The 27,214-nt window shown below is 34.5% G+C and overlaps 1 pseudogene; it reads left to right on the top strand.

The window, feature by feature from the left end:
- Positions 1–26,465: 26,465 nt before the first annotated feature.
- The window catches only part of LOC144252664 (cysteine-rich secretory protein LCCL domain-containing 1-like), a 41,357-nt pseudogene continuing 40,608 nt past the window's right edge, over positions 26,466–27,214 (top strand).

The raw sequence follows: 27,214 nt of genomic DNA, 5'->3' as shown, positions 1-27,214 counted from the left end.
TTAACTTGGTATACTCTAATTTTTTGGAAGTAAATTGCTAATTCCAGCTCACACTTAAACAGAGGAGAGTTAAGTTCTTCTGCCTAGAATTGGGAATTATCTAAAGGTATCATTTGGGTAGAGAGAGAAGATGGGAGGGGAGGGGAGGTTGGATAGTAGAGGATAGGATAGGTAGCAGAATACAACAGTCACTAATATGGCAGTATGTAAAAATGTGATGTGTAAACGATGTGATTCTGCAACCTGTATTTGGGGTAAAAATGGGAGTTCATAACCCACTTGATTCTAATGTATGAAATATGATATGTCAAGAGCTCTGTAATGTTGTGAACAACCAATAAAAAAAAGGTATCATTTGAATTTTTTTGGAACCTCCCTTCTCATATCATTTGTTTATTTTTTCAATAATGTGTTTATAATCTTGTGGAATTGTGGGAATTTATTTTATTCTTGAGGTCCAATTCTTAGTTCTAATGCCATCATTATCTATTTTGCTGCTCATATTATCCTAGTTTTGGCTACTGGGAGCTCTTTCAGTTGGGCTCCTGTGTTCTTCTATCTCTATTTTGTGTTGTTTGGGTTGTTTTGGAGGTTCCTTCCTTCCTTCCTTCCTTCCTTCCTTCCTTCCTTCCTTCCTTCCTTCCTTCTTTCCTACTTTCCTTTTTTTTAAGGCATTCTTACTTTCTGGCAAAACAAATGCTCCAATATCATCTTACATTCATCCTACTCAATCTTTGATATGTCATTTTCCCCCAAGAAGCCCTGGTTATGTTATTTTAAAATGTATGTGATTTAAGACTTTTTAAAGTGATTATTTTATTTCAAGCAATTTAGAGTTACAAAAAATTATGAAGATATACATGATAGTAGAGTATATTTTGACATATTATATATACATGGAGTGTAACTTATTCTTATTAGGACCGAACATCTTATATCATTATGGTGCTTTGCTACAATTAATAACAAATAACAGAGTTGGGTGCAGTGGTGCATGCCTGTAATCCCAGCGGCTCTCAAGGCTGAGCCAGGAGGATGGTGAGTTCAAAGCCAACCTCAGCAAAAGCAAGGCACTAAGCAACTCAGTGAGACCCTGTCTCTAAATAAAGTACAAAACAGGGCTAGGGAAGTGGCTCAGTGGTCAAGTGCCCTGGAGTTCAATCCCTGGTAATCTCAACAACAACAACAATAACAAAACAAATACCAATAAGTTATTACTAACAAATATGTGTTCTGAATTTAGATCCCCTGAGTTTTTACCTAATTTCCTTTTCTGTTTCAGGACCCATCTGGGATACTGTTACATTTAAACTCAGTCTTCCTAGATTCCCAACTATGTAGGCTGTGACAGTTTCTCAGACTTTAGTTTTGATGACTCTGTCATATTTGAAGAATAATGGTCCAATCTTTGGTACAGTGTTCTTATTTAAGATTTGCCACAGTATTATTTACCCTCAACGTGATATATTATCCTTGGTATTGACTTTTATCATCTGGTTGAGGCAGGATTTATCAGGTTTCTATACTGTGAAATTATTCTTTTATATTTCTTTTTATACTATACTCTATGGAAGGCAGTCAGTATGTACAAGCCACAGCTGAGGAATGGAGAGTCATGTGCCACTCCTTGAAGACAAAGTAACTACATATATTATATGGAATTCCTCTGTCTGTGAGATTAGTCTGCTATCTACCACTTATTGATTTATTCAGGCACATATATCTGAATGGACTAGGGTATATTTATTTTATTCCTATGAGTTAAATATAGATCTACTTTATTTATTTTCTTGCTCAAATGATTCTAGCTTTAAACAAGAAAAAAATCACCATGATCTCTCCAGCGAATAATTGCATACTCATTCAATGTATAAAAATAAGTATCCCGAAAGACTATCCTCAGTAATGATTAAAGGCTATTGATTTATCTTTCTATAATTTAGGCCCTGTAGCAAATACTTATAAAATGTTTTTGAACCTAAAACCTTACAAAAACATATTAAAAGATGTATAAATAGAGGCCAAGTTTACCCATCTCTAGTACTGTATATACATGTTCAGTTTCACTCAATTATATGACACATCAAACATAGATATAAAAAGTAAAATAATTTAATTAGCTATTGTAGATTTCTTTTATAAAACCAAATTATAGCTGAGGAATTTCATTTCAATTTTTTGTTAACATTATCATAATTCTTTTTTTCGTTTTGAAATTAGTAACACAGACTTTATGTAACTTATGCTGCCATAATAATCCATATTAAAAATAGGAATTTAAACATAATGGAAATAAAATTAATTTAAAAAGAAGAAAAGAAAGCCAATAAAATGTAGCAGTTCCCTATCTCAATTTGTGGGACCATTTTTCTCAGTAAAGATTTTTTTTAGGTTATGTCGTACATATCTTTCAAATGTCTTACTAGACTTTCACATGGGTGAAATCATGTGATGTTGATACATTCTTTTGATAAAACAAGAATTTTTTTGTGATTCTAATATACACTGAATTTTCCAGAGCTATAACTACACATAAAATGAAGAAAGTTTTTGGTGAGAAATTAACAAAGTTGTTTATCTCTTCTAGATGTGTTTGTGTAAACGGATTTATTTTTAATCATTTTTGTTGTTGATTAATATCACATACCACTTAATTTTAACTTGAGTGCTTAATGGTTAAAATTAATATGGTATCATCATTAAAATAGCAAGGAGAAATAAAAGGGAATAATTTATAATACAACTATGTTTTTTCTGTCTAGGAATTCTGAATTGAAAATACTGGAAGGTAAAATGAAGTGATCATATGATTGTTGAAAGTATTTGTAAGAAAATATTTGTAATGAGGAAAATAAAGACAATAAAAAGAAAAGTAAAAGGATTAAAACAAATAATTACAAGCCAGAGTGAACTTTACATAGTGAGAGAATGATGTAAATAGCTTAGTCGAAGATTTTTGTTCTGAGAAAGATTACTAATTGTTAAAGGGGAGAAATAAGGAAGTACAATGTTTTTTCAAACAAGCTTGTTTTCTAATTTAAGCATCAAACTGCTTTCTGACTTTATGAGATAGCCTTTTGATAGATATAACAGCAAATACTTTTTTATCTAAAATCACAACATGTATCAAGACCACATTCACCATATTCAGTCTCTCATTCCTAAAAATAACCTAAAAACTCTACCTTCAGTATTTGATAGGAAACAGACAGTAGATTCTAGTAGTCAACTTTCCATTCCTATAATCAACTTAATAATAGAAACCATTTATTTTGACTCACAGTTTTAGCAGATTTCAGTCTATGATTTGCCATTGATTTTAGGTCTCTGGCCAGGGGCACAGCACAACTGCTCACTTCATAGCTGTGAAGCAAAACAGAGAGGAGGAAGGAACCAGTGTCCCCCTTTCCCATTCAAGAGCAGGCCTCCAGTAACCAGAAGACCTCCCATCAGACCCCACCCCTTTAAATTTGTATCATTTCCCAATAGCACTGTTAACTGAGTGCAAAGCCTTTAGCATATGGATCTTTAAGTGACACCCAAACCACAGTAGGTTGGAACAAAGGTAAAATGGTAAAAGAGTCTACCCAAAGTGATGCTGCAAATCCACCAGGACAATACCAGATGAAAATGAAAAAAGCAATAGATAATACAAGAATAAATGTTTTACATAAGAAAATTTAACAAAATAGGTTACTTACCATTATGCTACAGTACATGAAAGATATTAAGTTGGCAGAAATATGAAATATTTCATTTATTCACTTCATTAATGAAATTTAACATGTCTCTGATATTTTAATATTTCATTCACATAAAAGAATGGGTCTGAAGTCCCCACTCTTGTATATACCTGCCAGAGGTATTACGGTTTCAGTAGCTACACTACTTCTGTGAAAAACTTTTCCTGCATAAAACTTGCATTAAAAATTAAAATGCTACAATAATTACCTTATTTCTAAAAGTGTATGAAAGCCTCCACTATGTTTACCAGATATTCAATAAATCAACCTTGCTCTCAAGGTTTTTAGCTCAATTAACCATTTCTGTAAAAGTTGGCTAGTAAGTATCATCTCTGTTTCAAATTAGTGTACTAATTTCCTATTTAAGTTCAAATGGACTTTTTAAGATCCATTAGCTTATCTTCTTAAGAGTCTCCAAATGAGAATAAATCATTTTCTAACCAATACTTATAAACTTATATAACAGCCTACAAAAAAAAAGCAGCTAAAAATTCTAGGTCAGCAAGGAAATAAAAAAAGTAAAAGTAAAGCAATGTATTTCATGTAAATGTCATTGAGAATACTATAAGCAATATTAAAATATAAAATATAAAAATATATTAAAATATACTACTATAATATATTAAAATATACTACTTCTTTAGTACATAGTAAAATATCAGTAATATTTTGAATTAAGACATGGATGAAAAATGACAGATAATTTTATTTTTGCTTTTGAGTAATAAAGTATTTCATGTTTCTCTTTAAAATTTGACAGAAACTAACTTTCTTTTCTCTCCAAATGTAAGTATTCCCATTTTTAACCATTTTTAAAAATTTTTGATTTGTTATATATAACAACAGAGTGCATTACAATTCATATTACACATATAGAACACAATTTTTCATATCTCTAGTACACAAAGTAGAGTCACATCCTTCATATCTTCTTATATGTACTTAGGGTAATGATGATGATCGCATTCCACCATCTTTTCCATCCCTATGCCCCATCTCTTTCCCTCCCTCCCCTTTTCCTCTTTGCCCTATCTAGAGTTGGTTTAATCCTCCCCCCGCCCCGCCCATTCCTCCCCACAGCATGTTATAGATCAGCATCCTTAAATCTGAGAAGACATTCGGCATTTGGTTTTTAGGATTGGCTAATTTCACTTAGCATTATATTCTCCAACTCCATCCATTTACCTGCAAATGCCATGATTTTATTCTCTTTTAATGCTGAATAATATTCCATTGTGTATATATGCCACATTTTCTTTACCCATTCATCTACTGAAGGGCATCTAGGTTGGTTCCACAGTTTAGCTATTGTTAATTGTGCTGCTATAAACATTGATGTGTCTATATCCCTGTAGTATAGCAAGGAAATTTTTAAAGAAAGTTAAATTTGTTGATAAACTGATGATAATGTTGTTCACTATAAGGAAATCTGCATATCATTATAAATTTAGGAGAAACTGATCTTTTCAAATACATTAAAAACCTGTGTCAAACAATTTTATATTTTAATTTTGATGTTTAATTTTTATTGGATAAAAATCTGTATAATATTAAATATTGCACAAAACATCATAAAAGGGGCATAGAAATTGTATCCGTTGCATTTCTTTCTTTGTTGTAGTGTCATCTGTCCAACAATTATATTTTGTTAATTAGTGTGCATATAGAGTTCACTATAATTTGTTATTATCTGTGCTATTCCATAATTGTCAGCTAGAACTTTATTCTATCAATGTGATATTTGGGGGGAATATTCTGGTCATTGTATTTACAATTTTCAAGCTTTTTCTTAAAATCATAGAAGCATGATATATTTTGCCAACTTTAAAAGGGTGTTTCTTTGGAGAATATGTTTTTAATCTAAACAGCTTTGTTTGTTTCATCAGAAACATAATGTATTGGTAGAACAGGCACAATGACAATGTGAACTGCTCATTTGTGGGCTACGTTTTAAAATCTGCTCTCAAACATTCAGTGGGATGTTTTCGTTACTCACATTTTTATATCTGTTGTTTTAAAAATAATAGCTTAAGATGTATTTTGCAATCTCACATAAGTGTTGTTCTTTCTTTTTTTTTCTAAGAAACAAGGTCACACATAGTGCTAGGGTTATGAAATCGGGCTTCAAAGACTAATTAATGTGTAGATGGGATCGATGTAACTAAAGAAATTAATACCCCAAAAGAAGAACGTGTTTTGTTTAAAAAAATAGTTTGAGATCCCACTGTTATTAGATAACATTAGCATCTCCCTCCTCACAGGCCAAGATCTTCACTCCCCAGATAAACCATGAGACTAAAAAATTTCCCCCATCCCAAACCCTAACCTATTTCAAAAATGGTCCTCTAGAGGCGCCAACTTTCTCGGTATTTTACAGCAGGGATTGGGGGAGACAAAAGGTTTTATACACTGTTCTTTATGGGCTGTCACTTTGATCACCTTTCCCCCCAGTTTCTGGTCTTCTGCCACATGACACAGGCTTTCTCCTATCGTTCTCTCAGCATCTCGCCTATTATGCAGCATGTAGTACACTTTTAACTGGATGAGTAAATGGTTTCTTCACAGACTGAATCCTTAGGGCTACCACAATTTCTCTTCCAAAGTCCACTATGTAGGGAACGTGCCTGAACGACTACACCAGTAGATAAGTAGATTACCTATTTTCTTTGTTTCTGTTTTTTTTTTTTTTTTTGTTGTTGTTGTTGTTGTTTTGTCCTAGGGATGAAACCCAATGGTGTTTTACCTCTGAACCACATCCCCATCCCTTTTTCTTTTTTATTTTGAGACAGAGTTTTGCTAAATTGCTTAGGGCCTTCCTAAATTGCTGAGGCTGGCCTCGAACTTGTGATTCTTTCTCAACCTCCTGAGTCTGGAATTAGATGCTTGTGCCAACATGCCCAGCTATGATCATTTTTTTTATCTACTACTTTATACATGTATTCGACTTTTAAGAAACTAACCCCCCTTGATAGCCTTAATTCTCTGGGGGAAAAATCCCAATACCTGATTTATAAATTCACTTTAGACACAATTCATTCATATGAGTGATCTTCAGTAATAATTAAATCAAAGAAGATAGAAAAAGAAGTAACAGTAGCAAAAAGTTTATTTTCATTGTTTCTTCCAAAGTGTCTGGTTTTTCTTTCCTTTGATTGTGACACATTAGACTATCCAAGCCTAATCTGCCCTGCTGAGCAAGAGACAAATTAAATAAAAATTCAGGAATAAGTGTGTTTTGGTTACATCTTCTTTTGAACTTTAAAAAAAGAATTAGAGAAGCGTATGTGTACTTCAGTAATCCTCTCCTCCCATATAGTGCTTCCCAGTTATCTCAGCTCTCAATCTGAATTGTGATTATCTTTAAGAGCAGTGTTTGGAGAAATGCTTCTGGTGTGTCTAGGCTAGAAACTTTTCACTTCTTACCAGAGGCAAGAGAACTTACCTTGAGTTCTCAAAGATCCTATTCTTAAAAGTTATCCTCTAACATTCAGTTTGGGGGCTCTGTTAATTAACTACAATTTATATTGAACAGTTTGTAATAACACTTGATTCTTTGTATGATTAAACCTGATTGGAATCCAAATACCTCACATTTATTAATATGTACTTTTTGTTTTAAAATATATCAGTTTACCAGACAAGGGAGCAATCTATCTAGTCTCTATTTAAATACTTGATCTGGCTACTTTTCTTTAATTTGTATAAACATAAGACCTTGGAAAACTAGCTACAGTTTTATGTAAGTGTTTTGGCACTTTAAAGTTTTATTTTGTATTTATCTAAATAAAAGGTAAAGGAAATTATGATTCTTAAGTTATATTAAGTAAGGTGAATAAATATTTATGGAACAAATTACTTTTTAATTACCTCTCTTTCCTGAAGAAATTAAATGAGCTATTGATATAGTTAGGATGGAACGATGGCAAAAAGAGAATGCTAATTAGACAGTATAATGACTTCAAGGTAGTTCCTTGTACCAATTTCTTTTTTTCCATTGCATTCATGCCATTTTGACCATTTGCCCATTACAGGATTGAGTGACAGAAGATTTTTTCTTACTGTTTTCCCTCTTGCTTTTACAATATCTGAATAAATATAGCATATGTAAATTGACTAAAGGCCAATATAAAGTTGTTTGGATTTTTCTGGAGACTGGAGGCAAGGGATAATATGACAGATACTTTTTCTTTTCTTTAAACAATTATGATATATAGCATGCTATCTTAGATGAGTTTGCCCCAAAATGTGTCAATAATCATTTTGCAATTTAAACTGGAAAATATTTCTTTCATACTGGTGAGTCAGTGCCATGCCTAGAATGTTGTCCATAATAGATGCAATGCTTATTGAGATAGTTACATTTCTCTCCATATGTCTTTTAAATAATGAATTGCCTATATAAAAATATTAGAACTATGGAAAATATATGAAATATGAAAACAATGGATATACAGATGTAACATAAGGTGCACCTGCTACATTTAAACACAGAACAAACTTTTTGCTTAGGCTATACTGAGGGAAGGTAAATTTTGGTAACTGAGGTATGCTATGCATGTACTAACAGCCTAAACCAGTGACTCAGGAAGGGCTACTGTGCTCTGCATAGCAGTTCGCTGCCTCATCTACCTATAAGAACCATATTGCTGAGTATTCTGCCATATTGCTGAATGCTATTTTTCAGTGTCTCTTGAGCAAAAAGGCACTGCTCAGCTCACTCAGTTTTGGGAGAGAACCTTGGTAAGAGTGGATGCAATCCAAGGGTGTTACTGGAATTAGGGCTCCACAGGGCCAGGTTAGTGTGAGGATGGTTGTGGTGTGGTTTTAAGACTTTTTTTTTAAGTTGCCTTCTTTGTGAAGCTGTCCCTCTTTGAACTCAGTTGCCTCTTCCTTGTGGCCTAGATGGAAAGGCAAAAGAGCTGGGCTTCACGCTGAGGCCTATTTTCCTCTGTGCCAAATGTACCATGTGTCTCTAATAACATGTACGTTCTGTGGCTCCATGATGCTAACCCAGGGTGCAGTAATTCTTTAAGCTGCCAGGGTTCCATGTAGCACACAGGAAGGTCTGTTAATGGTGACCCAATGGGCGACTGAATGCCAGGTATTGTGTTCATCTCTCCCCTTTGGTGCCCAGTTTTCATAACTGAGCTTTAATGGTGTCAGCCAGACATTTTTTAGCCTCAGAGGACTGAAGCATCTTCCCACATACCTAATACATTGTTAGGAAGGAAATAAATTCTCTCCAAAGATAACAGAAACCACTTCTGTCAAGCTGTATGACTTTAGACATCAGTGAAACAGCATTTGGATTTTAATTTCTTTAACATTGGAAGAATATGAGCTTTGGCAGGAAGGTGATGTTCTCTTCCACAGTTTTCACTAAAGAGGAGAGTTGAAATTCTCCAGTTTTCAGGCAAGCTTGACAACTAATAATATTACCAATAGGAACCAACAGAAGTGGGAGGGATGTTCCTCCTCTCTCTACCTGTTCATTAGTACCCTTTTTTGTCTCCTTGACTTATTTTGACAGGTAGGAGACAGGTAGAGGGGAAATCCCTGTTCAGAGAACAGATAGAAGAGGCAGATAACCCTGATGCTGTTGATGAAGATAAAAATTCAGGACCTGTGGTTTGTCTTCACCCTTTTCAGGACCCCAGGAAAGGCACTAGCAATGTATTATTTCACTTTAGTTTTTATAAAATTTGCAAAATATTGAGTTTTGATAGCAGCCATTAAGAATTCTAATTCTTGGGGCTGGAGTTGTGGCTCAATGGTAGAGCACTCACCTAGCCTATGCGAGGCCCTGGGTTTGATCCTCACAATCATATGCAAATAAATAAATAAAGGTATTGTGTCCAACAACAACTAAAAAATATTTATTTTTTAAAAAAGAACTCTTGATTATTTCTATTCTGTCTCCCCCTCCATCACACTATCATCTTGTCCAGCAATGTTGAAGTACTCAAGAGGTTGGTAGGTATACAGGAGATGAGTTTTAAGTTATCGATCGAGTTTAGAATTACAGGGATATATTTACAAAATTCACATTTCTTCTAGGTATAGTAGATAATTGCCAGCTGTCTGCATTAGAAATGGATCATTTGATCAACCTTGCTGGACAAAAAATGAAATATCTTTCTATTCTCTGCTTGGGAATTATTACAATTATTATTGTTGTCATATAAAAATGTCATAAATACTATTCATTCAAAGAATAAAAGATCAGGTATTATAGAAGTGTTTCTTGTAGTAATCAATAAATATGTTATTTTTCTAAATCAGCCTGTACTCCTTTGCAGGGTGTATTAGTCCTTTTAAAAGTGTACTGGTCAACTTTTTGTCACTCTAACAACATACCTGACAGAGGCTTCATAAAAAGAAAAGAGGTTAATTTAGCTCACAGTTTTGAAAGTCCAGGGGCATGGTGTCTGAATCAGCTCGGTGTCCCTGGAAGATGGCAGATGGTGGACATCTGTGGTCAGAGTGCTTGTCTGGGCAAGCAGTTATATCTTGAGCCAGGAAACAGAGAGAAAGAATGGGAGAGGCAAGGCTTGTTCCTTTTATATAAACTTTCCCATGAGAACTCAAGGGGTTGCATGAGAGCTATCTTCCAAGAAATCACTGCCAATGACCAAGGACCTCTTACTCAGCCCCACCTCTTTTAGGTCTCACCTCCTTCCAGTAGCACTAACCCTGGGGACCAACTATTTAACACATGAATCTTTGTGGGGACACTGTCAGACCATAGTCAAACCACAGGACAGGCTAATGTATTTACATGGGACTTTGATCAAGAGCTGGCATTTCTGTTGGACTTCTAGTCTCCTGCATGGCAAGGTCAATATACTGTCAACAAATTTTAATTGAATGCTTGTTAGGTTCAAGACACTGTACTAAGAAGAAATGGTGACTTTAGGATTGCTAGTCCCTAATCAGAAGAAATTGCTTTTTTCTTCTAAAACAATTTGTAGCCTTGCATAAACCAAATTATATATATATCACATTTGACCATCATGACAACTCTCTGCTGGAGGTGTTACTGGACCTCTTCTTAAAATGAGCAAATAAAGACTCTGCAAGCCTCAGTGAGCTTATGGGACTTTGTGAGTTCATGATGCTCATGACTCGAGTAGGCCTCCTCCTCAGACTTCCCACCACCATCTTCCTTCTGATAAAACAAGTAGGAGGCCTTTCCAGAAAATTTCTTGGAGTGTATCAGGTCTGGCTGACTCTCTCAGTTGCTAGCTTTGAACAAATCTATTGGTGCCTCTCAGTTTCTGTTTCATTGCATGTTAAGTGGAATAATAACCATTTCCTCAATTTTCTGTGAGCATTTATAGCAATACTAAGAACAAGACCTCTGGGAGGACAGTGCTACGAGATGAGGGGAAAAAAGGCAAAAAACACCCAATGTAAAGGCTATCCTCTTGGACTGGATCTCTCCACCTCTATATTTCTGTGTCTCAAGTTAAAGGGTCACAGATGCTGACAATCTTCTTGGTATCTATCTTCCCTTATTGCATTTTTCTTTCTCTCTATCATCCTTCTTAAAAGTAAAATCTATTTCAAGATGATGTGTCCTTCCCATGCATTTTTTAATCATTTATTTACCCATACATAAATTTATATCAGTATTGACATGTTCTTAGCAGAGTTCTTGGTCTGTAGCATGTCTCAACAATGTCAGTGTGAAAATTCATCTTTTCTACCTTCTGGTCAAAATTGATATCACAACCAGGTGCAGTGGTGCACACCTATAATCCCATCAGCCGAGGAGGCTGATGCAGGAGGATTGTGAGTTTAAAGCCAGTCTCAGAAACAGCAAGGCACTAAGCAATTCGATGAGACCCTGTCTCTAAATGAAATACAAAATAGGGATGCAGATGTGGTTCAATGGTCAAATACCCCTGAGTACTTCCCCTCACAAATTGATATTGTCAATATATAGATTAATAACGTCCTCCATTATCTTAATTTTCATTTCTTTCATTAGTAACAAGGCAAAACATTTAATAAGTTTATTAGCTATTCAATTTTCTCACTCTGTTTTTTTTTTCAGCATTTGCCCTTATTAGATTGGGTCATTTGGGTTTCCTCTAAATTATTTTTGAGATTATTTGCTTATTCTGCATAAAAATCTGTCTGTGATTTGTCATTTAACTGTATTTACTTTTTAAATTAAACAAATTATACTTTTTTTTCATAGCTAAGTAGATCAAGTTTTCTTTTGGGTATTATGCTTTTTTTCTGTCTTGTGCAAGAAATTCTTTCTTTGCTTGGTATTAAAAAGATATTCCCCCATATTTAAATTCTATAAGTTTAAGCCCCATTCCCATACTAAGGATATTTAATGGAAACAGCATTGTTCTTGTGGTATGAAATAAATATATCAGTTCATCTTTCCACAATGAAGACAATATCTTATAGCACCATTTGTTGAATGGTCCAGTCCACTTCTTTCTACAAATGCCACAACTGTTATATATCAAGTTTTCAAATACATGTATGTTTATATTGTGCTGATACATTGGTCAGGTAGCCAATCCCTGAACCAACAAGCATGTTTAATGACAGATAGATAGGATGTTTTTAGTGGAACATAACTAACAAGAGGTTCTACAGCCAACCATGTGGATACCATTGACTGTTTTTCCTTCAGATCATACTTGAGGGTTGTAGACACATCACTCTGGGAGAAACTATCATGAGATAGTTTCCTAAAGACTATAAAGACTGACTCCCTATCAACTTAGTGGCTTTTCTTAGTCTGACAAGCACTTTAGTGGGCAATAAAATACTTTTAAAAGGACACCTGAAAATGATCCATCATAGCTACCACATCACTAGTCATGGTGCTCAGTTAAAAGGATGATTTCTGAAAAAAGATAAATTTAGAGGGGTTATAATCATAAAATATCTACTGGAAGTGCCTCTAACTAAAACAAATTCCACCAAGCTTTGCTGGCTACAGTGCTCCAACAATGGTAGAAGGCACTGCTTTTCCTAATAGTTGACCTTTGTTCATGACTTGATCAGAATAAGAGGAGTCATACAAGTTGTCTACTTTTTTATTTATTTCATGACACAACTTGTTTTCTACTTTATCTAGAATTCAAAATTCTGGAATTTTTTTGAACTCACAGAATCATTCCACATCTTCACATCCCATCCAGAACAATCCTAGAAAGGGAGAGAGCTGATGTTTGCATGGATGCACTTTGTTTTGTTTTGGACTCAGAAGGTAAAAAGAGTATGTATTTGATATATGAAAAGAATTAAAATCCTCCAATACATTATGAAATCTCTACTGTCATGAACTAGGGTAAATAAAAACCAATTGATATATCTCGGAAAACCTCTTGCCTACACAGAGCAATGAAGTAAAACCCATTGGCTCAAATTTTAGAGTTAGACATTAATCTTATCAAAAGCTATATTTCCCTAGTGATTGCTATGACCCTTATCATTTTCTATAAGCACTTGTGGAAGTTGAGGTATCTGGTCTTTATAGTAGTCAAAAGGCCATCATTCTATCAAGACTTGCCTGAGAACTTCATCTGACATATCTAAAGTTGAATCTCAGATTTAATTTAAAATGGTAAAACCATTTAATTGGAAGCCAAATAAAACAGAAGTTTCTATAATTATGATTTTAAACATTCAACTTTTAGATGCAATAAATACAAAGTTGATAGGTTGGATTTCATTTGTAAATGTATTCCTCCATTTAGAAAATGAATGATTTGACCATAAAAACACAGAAAAGGGCATAGAAATCTCCATGTGTGCTGAGTTCTTCATTTTTTAATTCATTAAGTTATAGTGGTTAAACTGTGACTTTATCAGTGTGGAGTCCAGAAGTAAAGGTTATTTCTTGTATTGGAAATCTAGAAATAGCAAATGAGCTAAAAAGAAAATTGTGTTAGTGAAGTTGGCAAAATAGATGGAAATAGTTCCTCAGAATATGGAACCAAAGTGGAGAGTTGTCCTTTGCAGGCATGATGGCCTTTGAGTATACCATATTTAATTAAATGGGCATAGTAATGAAGTAGATATCCTGAACATGTTTTGTCTTTGGAGATATTATCTTCATTGGTTAAACCTCAAGACTAAACTGACCTTTGGCTTTTACTATTCTCTCATAGTTATGAAAGGTCATGATTCCAACATTTGAGAACAGACCAAGTCAAACTAAAATTTCCTGACAGGAGGTTCTTAAAATTAGTGAAAAATTTAATTTTTAAAAATTAACAGTGTTTTATCATTAGTATATACATAAACACAGTGGTGAATACTCATTTCTTTTATCTGAACTTACTTTTAAATAAGCATGAATAAAGAAAAATTACTTTTAAATGTGCCTTTTTCATCTATGATTATGCCAGTAATAATTTGGAATTGCTCATTTTTATAATCACCCAAAGGTATTTACCATCTTATTATAAAATGGATAAATAAGTAAAGGTTAAATGATGAATAAAATACATTTCCAGAGGTCTGTTGAAACTCTCTGTAGGTATTTTCATGCTGTTGATTACCAATGGAAAACAACCAAAGTCATGAAGACTTATGAATCAGTAAGTCATAATTACAAAGTATTCATCAATGCCAAGACAGAGCTACTTCTGTATAAGGACATTGTATTCTCCCTTCAAGGGTCACAGTGGCACAATGATGCCAGGTTTATGCCACTAAATGAAGATCAATTGCAAAGGAAATTTGCCCAAATGAAATAGCTAAAAAAGAAAAGAGTCCAGAAAACAACTCTTAGTTAAATGAGGATTTAAGGTCTAAACCTGTTAATATTAAAATTAACATGGAGGGTCAGAATCAAGACATTGTCTTTCAAAGAGGATAGTGAAAAGGCGGAATAGTGGATAGAATAGTCAAAAGGAAAAGAGAGAGTACACTGTATAGCTTTAAATTATTTTTCTTCATGTTTGCATTCCTCTAATTCTATTCCTATCCTTGAGGTTAACAAAGGGAGCCAAGGGCAGACTTCAAACAAATTGTGAGAGGCCAGAAGTGGAACAGGAAATTTGGCTTGATAAAGTAAAGGCAATTTGTTCAACATGTGGGACCAGTGCTTCTTCTTGTTAATGGATGGTCTGTGAGCTGAATTGTTATGAACAGATAAGCTATTAATTTAAAAGAGAAATTGAATCTGTCTTATGGGATTTGCAGAGGTAATCATTTTTCTTACATGTTCCTTTCCAGATGTTCTTTTTATAACTACAGGCAATCTTAATTTTCACATATTCCCAATGTATAATTAAAGTTACAGTTTCACCTCAATTTGAAGTATTAAATATTGAATAAACTTGGATCGATTACTGCTTTGGCAAGCAGGGAAACATGTCTTGAATTCTTCTGATTCCTCCTCCAGCCGTGCTGTCTGCCATCTGGATGTTAGCCACTCTTCCGGTCTCAAAACACATACACCTACTTCGTCCTTCCTGGCACAAACTTGACCCTACTTTTCAGAACACAACTTCCTTTATATAATATTCTTGAATGCAGAAAGTCTTTGTACTTCATTTTGTCTTTTCTATATCAAGAAATATGTCTCACATGGATTTGACACTATATAATTCCTGTTGTTTGTTTCTTCATACAGTGAATATGCCTTTTGCACCCCCAGACTCTTCTAAATGCAAGAATCCTGCTCATTGAACCATTGAACCATTCTTTCAAGGTTGTTTTTTTCTTCCCTTAATATGTCTTCTTTCTTAAAATACTGTGTAACGATAGCTTAGAATTGACTTAACAGAGAGAGAGAGAGAGAGAGAGAGAGAGAGAGAGAGAGAGAATTTTTTTAAAAAAATTTTTTTCAGTTTTTGGTGGACACAACATCTTTATTTTTTATGTTATGTGGTGCTGAGGATCAAACCCAGCGCCCCGTGCATGCCAGGGGAGCACATTACCACTTGAGCCACATCCCTAGCTCCAAAACATATAATTTTTAAATCAAGAAATTCATTATGAAAGTGATAGAATTCTTCCAATGAAGAACAATCTCTAGTCTTAGATAATTATGGTGTAGCATGATACAACTTTTTACCCACCATCTTCCTGTTATCGTAAAAGTTGGATCACATAGGTATAATTATTTGTATTAATTTTGGTAAGAGACACCAATCAACATTTGTAAAGACTTATAGAGAAAGAATGAAAGAACAAAAAATTAAAAGAAAGAAAAGAAGAAACATTCTCAATTGACAAGTCACTGGTGAGGATATTTATCCATGAGTACAATTTAAAAACATTGAAACAAAATGCTTGGCATACAGGTTCTGTATTAGTTGGCTACTTCTCCACTTCTCCTTACTTCCAATGTCCTTTTTGCATTTACAAAAGATTTTTCACTTGCACCTTAAAAAATAGAGCAGTGGGGTGGGACAGGTGTGGCAGGGATGGAGACATTCTGGTGGAAACATTTGCTCTGAAGAAAAGATTTATCATCAAATTCTGTTCAGTTAATCTCTCTGAACCCCAATAATATTTATTTCACAAAGGCAATATAAGTTTGGTACATTAAATATAGTATTTATCAGTTAGCCTTGGACTGAGCTATTTTGTAAGGCAGACAGCATTAAACTCTTAGGAGCTTAGAGAAATGGTATTCAGGGATCCGAATAGTCTTGGCTGACCTCAGGTAGAATAGGTTGGACTCTAGGGTTTAGGTCAATTCAGACACAAACAATCTAAAAGAGCCATAGCTACCTGGAAATGTGCTTCTCATGACAAAAAGAAATTCCAAGTACACAAATGGAAACTTCCCTGTCCCCAAAGGAATTAGTTTGATAGACAATCCATCCTTTCTTTCCACATTCTATAATGCAAAGCAAGTTACAAGGCTGAGCCCTGCCCCTTGCGAAGTAAATGGCAAGATAAAGAAGATTTGCAGGCAAATAATTCAATCTATGAATTATTTCATGAATACTTTAAAGCTACTTCCTTAAAAAAACATATTTTACCCATAAATTCTAGCAAGTACATGTTACACCTAATTGTGCTTATTATGTGTTTAGATTGCTAAAATATTTATTCTAGGGCTCAGTTGGTAGAGTGCTTGCCTTGCATGCACAAAGCCCTGGGTTCAATCCCCTGTACCACCAATAAATAAATAAATAAATAAATAAATAAATATTTTCAATAAAATAATTTCTATTTTTAAAATTCCTAATATCTGGATCCGCTGTATAATATAAAATTCCAATGAAAGCCTGGATTTTCTTAGGTCTAAAAAACATGGTTTTAATCTCTAGCAATTAGAGAAATGCGTATTGCAACTATACTGAGGTTCCATCTCACTCCAGTCAGAATGATAATTATTAAGAATACAAGAAACTATAAATGTTGGCGAAAATGTGGCAAAAAGGGTACACTCATATATACTGGTGGGACTTCAAATTGGTGCAACCACTCTGGAAAGCAGTATGGAGATTCCTCAGAAAACTTTGAATGGATACACCATTTGACACACTTATCCCACTCTTTGGCATATACCCAAAAGACTTTTAAAATCAGCATAATATAGTAATGGGCTATGTCAATGTTCACAGCAGCTCAAGGAACAATAGCTAAGCTATGGAACCAACCTAGGTGCCCTTCAACAGATGAATGGATAACGAAAATGTATTATCTATACACAATGGAATACTCATAAAAAGAATTACTTTTTTACTCAACCATAAAAAGAATGACTTTTGTTGGTAAATGAATGGAACTGGAGACTATCATGATGGTTAAAATAAGCCAGTTCCACAAAATCAAAGGATAAATATTTTATCTGATATGTGGATGCTAACACACAATAAAACATGGAGGAGAGAAGGGGGATAAAAAGAAAGGAAGGGGATGGGATTAGGAAAGAAAATAGAATGAATGAGACATAACTTTCCTATCTTTATATATGAATACACAACCATTGAAACTCCACATCATGTACAACCACAAGAATGAAATCCTAATTAGAATAGGATTATATAGGATTATTATACTCCATGTATGTATACTATGCCAAAATACACTCTACTGCCAAGTATATCTGAAAAGAACAAATATAAATAAATAAATAAATAAATACAAAATTTAAAAAGTGAATAAAAACCCATAGTTTTACAGTTAACTTTGGCTTTCATTGAGTGTTTTCAGGTTTATATAGATTTTAGAGTATAGGTAGAATACTTCTAAATAGGTATGTTTCTTGGGAGAAATCAGATTGTAGATGCAAAGAAAAGGAAAAGAAAGAGAGATACGTGCAGCAATTAAGAGAGATGTTATAATTTGGGGAAGAATTTGGGCAAACAGCACAAAGTTAGGAATATTTAAGAGGCAGAGAAATAGTGAGAATGGGTATCCAAATAAGGGTACAACATGAAGTAAGATGAAAGCAGAAGTAAAGGGCACGTTCTGCAAACTACACAACTGCAGAGCATTGAGTTAAAAACCATTTCAGATTCATGTATGAAAGCGTGTTTAAGCATATTTTCTATTTATTCATGTGCTTATTACCTGTTTATAAAATCATTAGTTACCAAAGCTTTTATTTTGTAGTTATTTCATTCTTTTAGAACCAAAGAATTTCTAAAGTCTGTGTTAATTCTTGGGCTTTTCCTCAGGAGGATAGTTAGAGGTAACATTGCAAATATAAAGTTGTCCATTTTCTTCCACATTTTCCGTGTTTTCCCTGCAACCTACCTAGTTAAACTTAAATTTTCTTAATCTCTCCCCTGCTATCTATTAAAGAATGAGTTTAAGGTTCAAGTACTACATGAACATGCACACATACAATTTTTAATTGGAGAGGATATATATTTGCTAGACACTAGGAATTCTCTTTCACTTTTGGTAAATATCATTCTTTAAAATCATCACTAAAAGTGAGCTGCAGGGGTTTTCTTCCAACTGTTTCTTCATGGGCTAACTAATGACAGTTGAGAAAGCTTTCATCTTCCTTATATTGGGATGAAAAGCCCGTCTGACATTAATTCTGCACATGAAAAGGTGAGTACTTTTCCATTTACAATGTCTGCCTTTCAGCTGCCCTTCTTGGTAAACCTGACAGGCAACCTCTAACCCAAGTACATTGTCAAGTCCTTTTGTGGGTCCAGAAAGAAAAGCGATCATCAAAAGATAGAGCCGCTGCTAGATTTCTCTTGCCAACTTGAATGTATTTTAGAAACACTCCTTAAATTTTAAAAGGTTTTATTATTACCAATTGTTTATGGTATTTGGATTGGGAGAAATTAAAATATAGTTCTTTTACTTTTTTTTAAAAAAGTTTTTAGTTATAGATGGACACATGTATTTATTTTTATCTAGTGCTGAGGATTCAACCCAGAGCCTCACACATGCCAGGCAAGTGCTCTACCACTAAGCTACAACCATGGCCCCTAAACATACAGTTCTTTAACCTGGACGGAGAATTTCATATCACTGAATAGCTCTTTTCAGTTTTCTATCTATGGCTTTTGTTATGACTTAAAATCTACAGAAATTAACACTAAGAAAATGGCAGATCTTCATATCAGCCATGAAGAGATGTGTGGCAATATTATCTATCAGCTGATAAAAGATACATTTAAAAAAAATCAATGAAATAGAGCATCATTCTGAAATATAATTTGATTCTTCCATCAATAGGAACCATTTTCTTAGGAAGAACGTATAGAAAAAAAGATTTAGGAAAAAAAGACTATTCCTTTCTCTCTCTCTTTTTAGAGAAGTATGTATATTTTTTATTTTTATTGATTTTTTAAAAAATAAATGACAGCAAAATGCATTACAATTCATATTACACATAATATAAGCACAATTTTTCATTTATCTAGTTGTATATAAAGTATGTTAACACCAAAATTCCTGTCTTTATACATGTAATTTGGATAATGATGTCCATCACATTCTACCCTCATTGCTAACCCTCTGCCCCCTCCCTTTCCCTTTCACCCCTCTGCCTTATCTAGAGTTCATCTATTCCTCCCTGCTCCCCCTCCCTACCCCACTATGAGTCAGTCACCTTATATCAGAGAAAGCATTTGGCATTTTTTTAAATGTAAAAGTAAGTTTAAAGTTGTTACTTCTCTACACACTAAGAAATAGGTTGAGTTTCTAGCTTGTAGCATCAACGTAGGTCTCAGCACTCACATTTTTTTAAATAATTCAATTGATGAAGCATCATTATATCTCTAATTGCAAATACCAATGATTTTTTTTCTATCTTTGAATTCTCAAATTTGACTTTAAGCATAAAAATAATTCATGAAGAGTTTTACAATGATGATGGCAAGTAATGTAGACTTTTTAATGTAAACATTGTAATCTTAAATATTCTTTGGTTACATTATAACACAAAAAATTCATTACAAATGGATTAAAGTCTTGACTTACAATGTAAAATAATAGAATTAGAAGATAAAAATGTGTACTTTTTTTCATTACTTTTGGATAGGCAAATGTTTCTCTGACAGATCTGACACAGCACTAACTATAAAGAGAAAGCTTAATAAATTGAAGTTTCTTGAAATTTGGATAGATATTCTGTTAAGAGACAGAGTAAAAGGCAAAAAATGGAGAGGAATAATAATAAAATACATGTACCCAACACTTGCAAAAAATTCCTACAAGTCAATAAGAAAAAGCTATACAACTCACTTTATCTACTCAAGTTCTAAATAAGCATATTTTAGCATCCAGCTGTTCTCCTCCTAACTATATAGCCAATATTAAAAAGCATAAATGTGTGTGCCAAAAGACACAATATAACAATGGTCGTAGAAACATTGTGTTTAATTATGTTTAACAACCTTAATATTCAACAACATAATGAATAAATAACTTGTGGTATGGTCATCAAACAAAAATAATAAATTACTGTTATATAAAACAAAATGGATATATCTTACAAATATATTGAATGAAAAACTCTAAACACAAAAGATATACAATGGAATCATCTGCTCTATTTTTTTTTTTGTGTGTGTATGTGGGTGCACACATAATACTGGGGATTGAACCTAGGATCTTGTACATTCCAGACAGGTACTCTATTAACTGAGCTACATCCCTGGTCACAGAATTACTTGCTCTGTGATTTCACTTATATAAAGTTTTAAAGTAAGCAAGACTGGTTTGCAAAAATAAGATTATAAGTTATCTTTGGAGAGGAAGGAGGCATGAAGGAGGGTTCTGGAGAGATGGTTATGTTCTCTACCTGTAACTGAGTGGTCTTTATACAGGTGTGTTAAATTTGGAAAATTTCATTAACTGCATACTTAAGATTTTTTTCACTTTACTGCATGTGTGCAACATTTTAATAATGAGCTTTTAATAATCAACTATACATTTTCAATTAAAATAGAAAGGCTTTGTGTGTTAAAATTTTGTCATGTAATATAAATAGAACATTCTAAAATATTGCATATTATATACATTCATATATCTTAAAATGACTGCTTTTAATAGGAATGAAAACTGTGTCCTACAATATGCAGAATTGAAAACTGTTTTGGTTGTGAGAATAAATTCACTACACATGACCAAAAATTTTAAAGATTTGTTAAGAATCATGTGTATAGCCAGTTACTTCTATTCAAAAGTTTAATGCTTAAAACCACACAACACTTTTATTAAAGCCCATTGACTTATAAAATAGCAAATACAAAGTCTCTCTTTAGTTTTGATTGTAGTAATACTTTTTCATTATTGAGTACTTTCTACTTATGTTATTGTTTTAAGTGCTTCCACATATTAACTCATCCTAATACACAAAGTGACAATGTGAGATGGCTATTTCCCTTTAAAAACGAAGAATCTAAGGCTTACAGAGGTCAAGTATCATACTCAAGACCCCATGAATTTAAGTAGCTTAGTTTACATTCTATGTCTTAATATATTGTGCTACACTGCTACCTCCTCCCAAACTAACTACCATGAGGATTTTATTCTCCCTGTAGAGATGGACTTACCAACTATGTGGTGAGAGAAAAGTCTTGATGTCATAAAACTATATACAATGAATGAAATGTTTAAAAATGATTATATGCTCACTTTTGTAAGTGCAGAAATTAGAAAACACACATAGGAAAAAACATATTTAAAAATAACATCTAACTGTGCACATAACAGCATGAAGAAAATATGATGTTGATAGAGGAAGAAATCATCTCTGTAGAAATGTATTCTGCTAGAATGCTTTATGCTGCAAATAACTGAATTCTGAAATCAACATGCTTCAGATGTTCATTAGCTCTTACAGCAAGAACATGGAGGGAAGGTGTACCGATGATGGGTTAATGTCATAGAGATTCAGGCTACATCTGCTTTCATGTTTGAGCAGGGTGATATGTCTCTGCCTTCAGGTTATCTCTCTTCTTGGTATACTGCATCTTTAAATTTCACAAACTTATATATAAGCATCTAAAAAGATACTTTCTCTTTTTGCATTTCTTTTTATTATTTATTTATTTGTTTGTTTGTTTGTTTATTATTTATTTTTAATTAGGTACATATGACAGCAGAATGCATTTTGACTCATTGTATACACACAATTGCAGGACAACTTTTCATTTCTCTAGTTGTACATGATGTAACACCTACGATACTAATGAACATCTCATTCCACCATCTTTCCTGCTCCTATACTTCCTCCTCTCCCCTTCCTCCCCTTTGCCCAAAGTTCCTCTGTTTTTCCCATGCCCCACCCCACTCCCTGCCATTATGGATCAGTATCTACTTATGAGAGAGAACATTCAGCCTTTGGTTTTTGGGGATTGGTTTACTTCACTTAGCATGATATTTTTCATCTTCAACCATCTACCTGCATATGCCATAATTTTATTCTCTTTTAATGCTGAGTAATATTCCATTGTATGTATATGTGATATATATATATATATATATATATATATATATATATATATATATATATATCACAGTTTCTTTAGCCATTCATCTATTTGACCCAGTTATCCTACTCCTACTCCTAGGTCTATACCCAAAGGACTTAGAATCAGCATACTATAGTAATGCAGCCACATCAATGTTTATAGCAGCTCAATTCACAATAGTTAAACTGTGTTTATCAAAACAAAAATTTGAAACTATGTCAAATAACTATATAATTGGGAGCACATTTATTTTCCTTAAGGAATTAATTTTGTACTAAGGCAAACCACTGTTATGCATCAACTGTCATAGAAAATTTATCATAGCTAAGTTAATTTTTTAAAAAAAATATTTAATTGATGATTTTTTCTTTTCAAAATAACATCAGGAATAACAAGATTTATCACTGAAATGTTAATGTTTAACATGGGAATTATATAAAATCATTATTTTATATCAAAATATGACCTGTATTACCCCAATTGAAAGCCAATAAAAACATTGAGTTAAAAGTGTCTTTTTTTTCTCTTGCCTGGAGAAAGTTTGGAATTAAAATCTTAAAACTAAATTTTATTTTCTTTAATGCAAGCATTTTTGAGTCAGGTTTGTCCATTGTGTGGAAAGGTTTAAAACTGAAATTTTCAAGGATTATACTTCATTTAACTTAATTTCCGTATTATCTTAATTTCCTTTTTCCCAATTTGAGTTTTCTTTGAAAGTACTTCAAGTAATATTATTACTTTTAATGCTTTTTACTCAATACTTGTTTTATTTCCAATGCCATGTAAAAGTTGCAGTATAGAAACAGGATCTTTTACTGCTGTAACAAATGATTGCTTTTACAAATGATTTTTTTTAAACCATGGACTTTGGGGATCTTCCATCAGTTTGTAGAAGGATATCAAGTTTTCTGAACCTAGTGCATGAGAACTAAAATAATCATTTGAAAAGTATACATTTAACAGTCCTTTTGTCCTTAAGTTGCTATAAAATTGTGAAATTATACCTATGGAAGACTTATGTGCACCAGAACCTGACACCTTTCTCACCCTTCAGATAAATGATGCTTCCTCTTTCTTCCTGTGAGAAGAAGCAAAGTCTCATGAGGCTTAAAGCTGAGCTTTTCAAATTTAATTTAAAAAGAAGTGTAGTTGGATGGTGAAGACAGGCAGCCATTGAGGTATGAGTTACTAGAATGTTTTACTTTAATCATATGCTGGATACTCCTGTATTTAGACATTGAGATTATAACTCAATACAAAACGGAGAAATGGTAAGTGAATTAGAGCTAGAGAGGCAGTTCACTAATAGAGTGCTTGCCTAGTATATGCAAGGCTCTAGATTTTATCTGCAGTACCACCCCTCTTTCCAAAAGTAATGGGATGGTGTATTAAGAATTGTAATGCAAAAATAAATAAATAAATAAATTTAAAAGAATAAAAGTTACAAACTGTTTTTGCACTTAAAAACAAACAAACAAACAAACAAAAATCGTGCCTGTAGAAATCACTGTATTCAGCAGGGTGAGCCTGTAACATTATGGATTGTAACCTATTAATGTTCTTACTCTAAATTACAACATAGACAACAGGGAGACTCTCTTTCATTGTCTATTCTAGGACTGGAGTTTGAATTTGTGTCGACCTAGTACTGTTTAAATTAACTGCTGGTACCCTTTATATTAACTCCATAAGTATATACATTAATAGGAAGAAAAAAAATTCTGCTGTCACCGTGGGAAGGCAGTGATGCATATATGATGGGTGAATTGTGGCTCAGTTGTCAGGCAACCTTAACCACCCATAGCTCCATCATTTTATGAAACCCATTCTCCATCTGGACCTCATAAAGACTTAATGGAGCCAAAAAGAATAACTTCTCTATTCTAGATACTAGCTCCTGAAACAGATGCTGACCCCTGCAGAAAATGAAAAAAAAAAAAGTCTTCCTTTCCCCATCCCTCCCCCAGTTCTCCTTTGTGTCTCCATTTAAGGTGTGGATAACCCCCCACCTCTACCCGCTGTTCTCAGGCAGGGCAGCTACGTTTCTGTAAAGGCTATTGAAGCATTTTAGAATCTCATCAGAAAGGAACTAAGAAGAGGATCTTTGAAAGTAGAGGAGTCCATAGGGGCGGGAGGAATTGGGGGGCCTCCTCACACACACACCTCCCAGGATTCAGTCCGTTCCCCTCCTTGGTCTCTGAGGTCCAAAGCTCGCCCACGAAGGCTGGGCGCCCTGGTTTCCCCGCGCCAGGAGAAGCGGGGCGGGCTGCTGCTGTGCTGCAGCGGGCTTTGGGCCAGGGCCGGGTGAGGTGGAGGTGGGATGGGCGAGGAGGAGCGCTCACATCACGTGCGCACGCAGGGACCGCAATAAATGCCCGCGAGCTCGAGGGAGGGCGGAAGTGCTTGGCGCCTGGCTCTGCGCGCCCAGACTGCACCCGGCAGGAGCGCGAGGTCGCTGTGAGCCCTGCTGGTGTCCCCGCCCCTTGCTCCTGCAGATAACGCTTAGAGACGCTTGGGCGCCCACCATGGCAAGTTAAAGAAGCAGCTCTCTTTCCGCCCCAAAGCTCTTGCTCTAACTTGGAGCGCTTTGCCTGCTACTTCTTCCAGGTTTAAAGGGAACCGAGGAGTCAGAGTCTCGCGTCCCCCTGTAGTCAGCGCCCTCCTTGCTCAGGGACTCGCTGTGTCCGGGTCTCTCCCGAACAGGGCTGTGTGTTTGCAGTGGAGTGTGAAGACTGGATGCGGCTGCAGAGGCCGGCCGTCCTGCTGCGCTCAGCTCCTGTAGGAAACTTCACACTGGAGAGGTAAGGGCGTTTCTAAAACGCATCATTCACTGGTCATACTGCTACCTTTTTCAAGCTCCCCTTTTCTTTTTAACTCTAAGTAAGAATAATAAAAAGCCAACTTGTTAAGAATGGTTCAGCATGGAGGATAGGTAGGCTACTGAGAAAGCAGTGGCTGTGGAGATGAGCGGGATCCTGTTCTTGTAAGTGACTTTGTTGGTTTCACCACCTCCCCTGGCGCGCGCTCTCCATTGGGTTAAGTGTGCGCCTTTAGTATAAGGGAGGAAAATCTCTGAAGTTGCTGGCTTTCTTGGATGAGGTACAGGTTAGGCACATACCTTCCAAGAAAGAGTGATCGAGTTCTTGACCTGTGCGCGGATAAGAGACTTTCCCCAGTGACCCTAACCATTCATTAGGTCCTCTCTGTGTGCTCACGGATACAAGTATGAATTGCATTTTATACTTCTTTAAAACATTCACCCTCAATTTCAGAAATGTAATGGACATTATGAATGCCTCTTAACAAGAAATGAGACACTGGAATCAAATAATGCCTTAATTTTAAAACAAAAAATACCTTACAAGTCACCAAAGAGGAACACTGAACCTCCAGATGGAAATAAACATTCTAGATAGATAACACCTTTTTCAGGGGCTATGTAATGTGTAGAAGTTTAAAGTCTTGTATTTAAGAAAGAAAAAAATTTTTCAAGCTTAGACTCTCCTGAACTACTTTTCCCATTCGTTTTTGACCTCGTGGTTATCTTGGAAAATATAATTCTCTATTTTATGGAAATGGTGCACTGTTTAAAATAAATGGATTGGAGATAATTAATTTAAGAAAGTAGATAACTCATTTCAGAAAATGCAGGTTTTATATAGACAAACTGGCACATACCCTTTGTAACTACTGTTTTGCTTTTGTTATTAGAGTATTAATAATATCTACTGGTACGTTCATCTTAATCACGTGACATGTCGTTATAGCCAAAAGAAGTGGAAGAGCCTGTCTTGGAGATTTTTCCGGGGAAATTCTGAGGTCATTCATTATGAAGTGTACCCTGCAAGAGTGGCTGAGAGTAACCACAGTGCTATTCATGGCTAGAGCAATTCCAGCCATGGTGGTTCCTAATGCTACTTTATTGGAGAAACTGTTGGAAAAATACATGGATGAGGATGGTGAGTGGTGGACGGCCAAGCAAAGAGGCAAAAGGGCCATCACAGACAATGACATGCAAAGTATCTTGGACCTTCATAATAAATTATGGAGTCAGGTGTATCCAACAGCTTCAAATATGGAGTATATGGTAAGGATGTCTTTCAAGTGGTAAATACAAAAGAAATGTTTATTGATGCTTTCAGCCATCATGGTTAGATTTCTTCATACTTTTCTTTAATCTTTTACCATTGTCCTGTATGAAATTAAAAAAAAAGCTTTTTTTCAAGGATATCTTCCTCTGCACATTCTTTATTAGTGTTCCTCTTATTTCTAAGAGCTCTTTGAATTTCAGAGAATTAAGTACCTTTAAATGCAACTAAATTGCTCCAAATTCTACTCTCACCTGAAAGTCTCTATACTGCTGGACAGCAGGGGCATTGGCTTATAAGTGACTTAATAGAATAATGACAATTATAATATCTGATAGAACCTTATGAATGGTGGTTGTGGAAAGTTCCAAGATAATGAATCTGAAGAAGCTTTCTGGATTCCATATATATATATATATATATATTTTTTTTTTTTCTAGTGGGCCTTTGACATTATAAAGGGCATATTTCTGTGGTTGCTTTATATGTT

The sequence above is a fragment of the Urocitellus parryii genome, unplaced genomic scaffold (assembly GCF_045843805.1).
Source record: "Urocitellus parryii isolate mUroPar1 unplaced genomic scaffold, mUroPar1.hap1 Scaffold_49, whole genome shotgun sequence".
Classification (NCBI taxonomy): domain Eukaryota; kingdom Metazoa; phylum Chordata; class Mammalia; order Rodentia; family Sciuridae; genus Urocitellus; species Urocitellus parryii.
The sequence above is the reverse complement of the archived record's forward strand: the minus strand, read 5'-3'. Positions and strand labels throughout refer to the sequence as shown.